Source organism: Mustelus asterias, chromosome 21, assembly GCF_964213995.1.
Source record: "Mustelus asterias chromosome 21, sMusAst1.hap1.1, whole genome shotgun sequence".
Classification (NCBI taxonomy): Eukaryota; Metazoa; Chordata; class Chondrichthyes; order Carcharhiniformes; family Triakidae; genus Mustelus; species Mustelus asterias.
In genome coordinates, this window is record NC_135821.1 from 46,857,667 (window position 1) to 46,865,329 (window position 7,663).

A 7,663-nucleotide genomic window follows, 5' to 3' on the forward strand; every position below is an offset into this window, starting at 1 on the left:
CCTTCAACATTCGGTGACTCTAAGTAAACATCTCCAGTCTGGATAACATTTTGGCAAAGGACAAATAAAACAATAAGGCCCATCCTCTAGCAAGGATCTAAAGTTTAGACCTGGTTCTCACAAGGACCGATTTCAATAGCAAGGCGTAATCAGTTGCAGCAACCAACAAGCGAGAATCTGTGTGCTGCAAGCCTTTTAAGTAAAATATTGGAATCTGGATGTACACAGAGGAAACATACCTTGGGTTCTCCCTTGTTGCTGTTTCCGGTCCTCATCAGGACTGGGGAGCTGCTTCCTTGAACCTTTTCTATTCCGTGACTTCACATTGTTGAGCGTTTTTCTTTGTGCTACACATAATCTCCAACGTATGCGGATAATCCCACATTATTCTGGAAGTGAATGGAAACATCAATGAATATCTAGATTTAGGTAACCTTTTAATCATCAGTTGTAACATTTGAAACTCTGTAGGATTCATTACAATTCTCTGATAACAGCCAGAGGTGTGCATGTTTTTAAAGCCGTTTTGCAGGAAGGCAAGATCATTATAACCTTAATTCGACATTTTGGCGCATTTAACATAACTTGTTTACTGTTGTGCATTATGTATTATTACACTCCTTTTAACGATTTACTCATGTTTGTAATGTCACCGTTCGGGCCCAATCTCAATCAGACCCTAAAGTGAAAAGTTCAAATTTGAACCTCATTCCAGCTGTTGTCTCCTCAGCTTTGGTTTCAAACCCAGCTCTCCTGTTGCAACCTCAAACAATCCCCTGTCCAAGTGGTAGTCTTAATTCATCGTTACTGGGCAGCAGTGTAAAACAATAGCCTTATCATTGACTCCTAATCATCCAGAATTCAGAGCAGAGGGGCTAAACTCTCAAAGCAGAATACAGCAGCTATTATGAAGCAAATCTGCTGTGGAAAGATACAGGGATTCTCATTTTGGTGAGGATACAGTAGATAGAGGGACTATTCAGATGGGAACATGTTGTAGCGAAGGAATTCTAGGGATCACGTTGGAACAGAGATATGATCTCCAGTGTCATCTAGCACCTAACTAGCGTCTCTAATGTAGTAAAGTTCAATGTTTTTAACCAACGCGAGGCACATCGAGGGAGCGTTATCAAGCAAAGTGTGATACCAAGCCATATAAGGAGAGATTAGGACAGGTAAAGCTTGGTTGAGCTGCTAGATTTGACGGATCATCCTTTCGAGGAGATAGAGAGACAGAGACCTTCAGGGAGAAAATTTCAGAGTTCAGGGTCTGGTCAGCTCATGGCCTAGTCACCAATACTGCAGCATATTGGGGGTGATCTAGAGACCAGAATTGGACAATTGCCAAGATCCAAAAGGGTTGTAGGGGTGGAAGAAGTTTCAGAGTGGGGCACTTTTGGAATCTGTAGCTATCTAAGATCCTGTTGGTTTGGCACAATATTGGTGAACTTGTTGTCATTAGAGGATGTGGAGAATTTTGGGCAGTATTGATTGGAATGATAGGGGACTCGCTCAGTGGCTGGTGAGTTGCCTCCCCGCGAGAAAGCACGCTGAATTATGTGCCACTCGGGCATTGAACTGGAAAGTGACGGGCTATCCCCGGGACCAGTGACCTCTGGGGCTGAAGAGATTGACAACTCTATTGAACAGCAGCATCGCCGGGAAGATGGCGGCTGCTGGCGGGATGACATCCGCCTGTGGCCTAGGATTGTTGCTGTATCCCAGGGCACAGGTGAATGATGGCGGGGGTGGGGGGGAGGCAGGAGGCGGTGGTGTGGGGAGGAGAGGGAGGCAGATGACGTTTACCAACAAGGGTAGGGCGATGACATTCCATGGGCCTCCTTATTCACACTGCTGGGTCCCTCAATCACTCATCACTGGGTAATGCCAGCAGCAGCAGTACATTTCCTTATTGTGGAAGAAACATTGGGCTGGATTTAACTTTTGAGAGTGGGCTCCCCGCACTTAAGTGTAACTTCCTTGAGCAAGTCCACCTCCTAATCTCAAAGTTTGAATTTGCTGTTAGGAAAGTGAAATTTTGGCTCCCGCCTAATTAAGTCACATTTCTCGTCAGACCCCTTAAAATTGCCCTCCTGTTGGGTAATAAATGTCAGTCCACCATCAAAGATCCCTCTCCGTTGCGAGTATACCACATAAATGTTGAATACTTGGCTGGAATTCTCCAGCTGTTCAGGCCAGTGGGATCTCCTGGTCCTGCCAATGGTGCACCCCAGCTGCCGGTTTCCCAGCGGCGTGGGGGTGCAGTCAGTGAGAAATCCCATCGACAGTGGCGGGACCAGAAGATCCTGTCGCCGGTGAACAGCGCTCCACCTTCCACCGCAAGAAACATGCTGCGGGCAGGCCAGAGAGTAAAGGTACGTTAAAAAGTAGAAAAGCAAGACAGGAACCAAACCATTCTCTGACAGAGTCAACAATCCTGATACCCTGACCGGAATTGTCCAACCTCAGCTGGGATTCTCCAGTCCCGCTGTTAAGAATGGAGATTTAGTTGGGCATCAAGTTCTCCGTTCTCACTGGCAGTGCCAGTGCGGAGTAAGAGACTGGAGAATTCTGGCCCCTATAGCTTGCTTAATCCATATACAGCAGGACAAATGTGCTGCCAGTTGTCATTCAGACAGCTAGAAAGATGAGTTAGGTTTTTGAGGATTAACATAACAACACAACACAAGAAATAGAAGCAAGAGTAGGCCCTTGGAAGCCTGCCTTGCCATACGATCATGGCAGATCTATGCCAGCCTCAGCTCCTTTCATGTGCCACTTCCCCAACAAGAACTTTACTCAGTGGTTTAAAAATTGCTTCAGATCTTTCTGCCTTTCTCATTTACATCTCATTTTACCATTCCGCCCGCCATGGGAATCGGAGCAGGCGAGGGGCGGACCATGGAAAGGTCCGTCGACCTCAGGCGGGATTTTACGGTTTCTGGACTAGTGCGGCCGTAACACCCTGTTCCTATTGTCAGTTTTGTGACATCTCTGGGAAATTGAGCTGCCCTGAATAGAGCAAGCACTTTTCCCGTGTAGATGCAGCCTGGACAGCATGGTGGCACGGTGGTTAGCACTGCTGCCTCACAGCGCCAGGGACCCAGATTGAATTCCAGCCTCGGGTGACTGTTTGTGTGGAGTTTGCACATTCTCCCCGTGTCTCCCCATGGATTTCCTCTGGGTGCTCTGGTTTTAACCCACAGTCCAAAGATGTCAGGGTTATGTTGTTTGGCCATGGTAAATTGCTCCTTACTGTCATAGGAATCAGCAGGGTAAACGCATGGGGTTGCGGGAATAGGGCCTGGGTGGGATTGTGGTTGGTGCAGACTTGATGGGCCGAATGGCCTCCTTCTGTGCTGCAGGGATTCTATGGATTGCAGCAGCAATGCTCCTTTGGGCTCTACGGAATTTCTGATGGCTACAATTGGATCTCCCACCAACACTTGCCTGAGGCTGTTGCCAACTGAAGTTTGATGCTTTCAGAATGTGAGATAAAAGAGGAGGTGCTGGCAGTGCACCCAAATTATTTAGACGAATCTTGAGGCCCAATTGTGGGCCAATGTATCAAGTTTATTTCTTTGTGTTAGAGTCCCAACGCCAACCTAGCAGTCAAAAACAGCACGCAACTAGATTCTTCCCCCCAACATATCATTGTATTAAATCTGCACTTATGAGGCAAATGCAACCTAATGTCCATTCAGCTCACCATGGTGACCATGGTGGTAATTAATACATTGTCTTATTTTGAGACATTTCATACTTTATTTTAATTCATCCAAGACCAATAATTGGCTCTTTGACCCATGAAATATAATTTAAATTTTCTATCATTCAATTCTCATTTGTTGTGCTTTGTTGTATTGCAAGTGTCCAAACCATTTCCATGGAAACCCATATCATTTAGTTGCACTCCACTTCTTACAAAAAATCCTTAAATCCTTACCTTCAAAAATCTGTTTTATTTTCTTTTTAATAAAAAAGCTAATTTCAAGCACTGATTAGAGAAGCATTGATCCTGAAAGATTTTGTATGAATAATATGGTAATTATAAACATTTATCTCTTCTAGTCTTTTTCAGATTTTTTTGGTTCATTTACAAAGCCTTGTTGCAAGAATACTTTAGAATCTGAATTCCAGCAGAACAGCAAACAAAATAAGGTTTCATTAATCTACCATTGGTTAAGTAAAGAGCTGTGAATGCATGTGAAAGATGCAAAGAAACATTGGTTGCAGAATAATGCTCCTCCCGTTATTTACTATATCTCCTTGCATTTATTTCATGACACATGTACAGCACCAGGCATTTCTGCTGCTGGACTTGCCAATCACAGCTTGTCTCCCATTCACTTAAATGGGAAGGAAATTGAGAGCACGTGTAGAATAGATGCAGAAAACATTGGTCGATGTTTTAAAGCTTAATTGAATTTGAGAGCATTACATTGGGTCAACAGAAGCTTGGAACCATATATAAAATATGACCCTGAACCCTACATTAATCCTTGTTATTACATTCTGAAGATTGCCAAAGAGTTCTAATGAAGGGCACTTTTCTACAACTTTGTAAAATGGTGCCACAATACGGTTAGACATATTTCTATATATTCCATGACTCTCTTTGTTTCTCTTTGTTTCCATCTTTTTATGCTGTACATTGCAGAATTCATATTTGTAGGTGATTCATTGAAACATGGAACAATGCACAGCACGGTGGCACAATGGTTAGCACTGCTGCCTCACAGCGCCAGGGACCCGGGTTCTATTCCTACCTTGGGCCACTGTCTGTGTGGAGTTTTCACGTTCTCCCCGAGTCTGCATGTATTTCCTCCGGGTGCTCCGGTTTCCTCCCACATTCCAGAGATGTGCGGGTTAGATGGATTGGCCATGCTAAATTGCCCCTTAGCATCCAAAGATCTGTAGGTTAGTGGGATTAGTGGGGTATATGTGTGGGGTTATGGGAATAGGGCATGGGGTGGACCTTGGTAAGATGCTCTTTCGGAGAGTCAGTGCAGACTTGATGGGCTGAATGGCCTCCCTCTGCACCGTAGGGATTCTATGAATATTGCCAGATAAGAGAAAAAGTGGACAGGTGAATTCTTTTGAAATAAAAACATATAGGGAATCAATAAACATCTTTCAAATTGCAGAACATTTTAACAAAGGAGAAAAGACAGTAGAAAGTTTTAATTGCTTTTTTTCTTCATTTACTAACTCAGAACAGCAAATTTCTGCAATCAAAACAGAAAATGAAGGAGGCAGTACTACTCGTCAGAATATTTCTTTTCAAGTTCCTTAGGTGTCTGAGAGATGCATTGCATTATATAGAGTGTTGGTAGAATTAACTCCTTGTCCCTATTAGTTCTGTACCTAAGGAACTAAAGCAACCAACAGGTGCTGGAATCATTGATTTCACCATGTTGATCAAGCTTTGCCACACCACAATACTATTGGTAGCATTCCAGACTAACGGAAGTGATACCATCATTTAATGAAGAACTGGGAACTACTCAAAGAAAGACACTCTGTGAAAGTATAAAATCTGGTTGACTCTTTAATTTTGAGGTGTAGATACTTGTTTGTGCGGTAGAATGAGAATAAGGGAGTTGAGAGAGAATGCCAGTAAGTTTAACTGGAATTATGACAGAGCAAATCAATACATTGAGAGTAAAACACAGGTGCTGCTAGCCACTCTTCACTTTACGTCTTGACAGCTTGAGCACTGTTCTGTTCTGAGGTGAGAGATTGAGATTTAAACTGACCAGACTGGCTGCCAGATCTGTGCTCTCAAGCTCATTTCATTTTAGGAACATTCAACAATAGGCACAGGTGGCAGGTTTGGCTTAATCATTGATGTCCTAGTGCTTCTTTCCTCTTTATGGTACATTGTGATATGGAAGGCTATGACCATGTGTATTGTGAGATTTCCAATGTTTGTCCCATGCGGTAACAAGATTAGACCTAATGGATCAAGGCACTACTTTGAGCTTTCATCAAGTCCTACACTCGGTTGGTTGAAGGAATTCTACCTTTGTTTGGGGTGGTTTTCAGGGAGTGAATCACCCTCTGAGTCAATGCAGCCCTCAGTTAGCTGAACTTTACTTAATTTATGGAGTCCAGTCTGACAAGTGACGTGGGAAGATGTTTCCATTGATAAGAGAGACCAGGATCCAAGGGCACAGACTCAGAATAAAGAGACGACTCTTTAGAACTGTGATAGAGTGGACATGGGAAGATGTTTCGATTAGTAAGCAAGACTAGGATCCAACGACACAGCCTCAGAATAAAGAGACAACCCTTTTGAACCAAGAAGAGGGGGAATTTCTTCAGCCAGAGGGTGGTGAATCTATGGAATTCATTGCTACAGCAGATGTGGAGGTTAGGTCATTCAGTATATTTAAGACAGAGATAGATAGGTTCTTGATTGGTAAGGGGATCAAAGGATATGGGGAAAAGCTGGGAGAATGGGGTTGCAAAACTTATCAGCCATGATTGAATGGTGGAGCAGACTCGATTGGCAGAATGGCTTAATTCTGTTCCTATGTCTTATGGTCTTATGATCACTGTGGCAAATTGTCCTTTTTTTTCCAGAGTGCAACAAGGTTTGTGTGCCAGAAATTCTCTCTCTCAATTTCTGGTAACTTCAAAGAGCAAAGAATAGTGGCGGCCATTGTCAGCCTGCCACCACTTCCTTTTCAAGTGGGGAAGAAAAACCTTTTTTTTCCATGATAAACATAGCTTTTGTGGAGATGACAGTTCGGAATCATTTGAAAACCACTTTCTTGTAAAAAAAAATAAAGCATCATCATGTAAAATGGCACCAGACCTCAGATTGTCCAAACATGCTGCTAACCAGACACACATGCTGACGACAAACTTTTCATTTATTGAGCAGCTGAAGTAGCTTCTCCTCAAAAATATACTTAGGTATACTTTAACTTGCTTCAACACAGGATATTTATTTATATCAGATTTCTTCTGCAAGAGACCTTTTCTTCCACTGAATCACATGCATCAAATTTGCATTGCGTGGAACGAACCCTTTTTTTTGTACAGAGATATATTTTTATGCAAAAAAAGAAACAGATTTGTACAGCAGAATCAAGGACAAGATCTAAATGTTTTTCATTATTGTAGTGAATGAGTGTTGAAATCAGCTTTTTTTAAAAGAATAAGTAGTATAAAAATTGTAAAATATACTGTTTCTGTAGAAATGTGTAAATATGTATTATACCACTGTGTCAACTTGTCTTTATGACCACTCTGCTATATAAATATATATATATGAACTTTATCTGTCTGTATATGATGCTTTGCATTGTGTTTCATCTTAGTATACTTTCCTGAATTTGAAAACTATTTTAACTTTTTGAATAAAAGTTTTGACAATGAATTCCTCTGCCTCTTCATGTGAAAGCTTATTGAATAGAACTCTCAATTAACACTGTTAAAGGTCAGTTACAAATGACCAGGACAACATTTTGGGATGATGGGCCGAATCCTCCCTTGCCCCTGCCAGTCAAAGATGATGGGGTGGGGGTTAGGGGAAGGGATTCGGGGAGAGGCCTGTGAATTTCCTGTGGGATCTTCCACAGGGTACCCGCCATGGCGGGTTGGGAAACCCACTGGAGGCTGGTGTGAAACTGATTTGCATCCTGTTAACTGG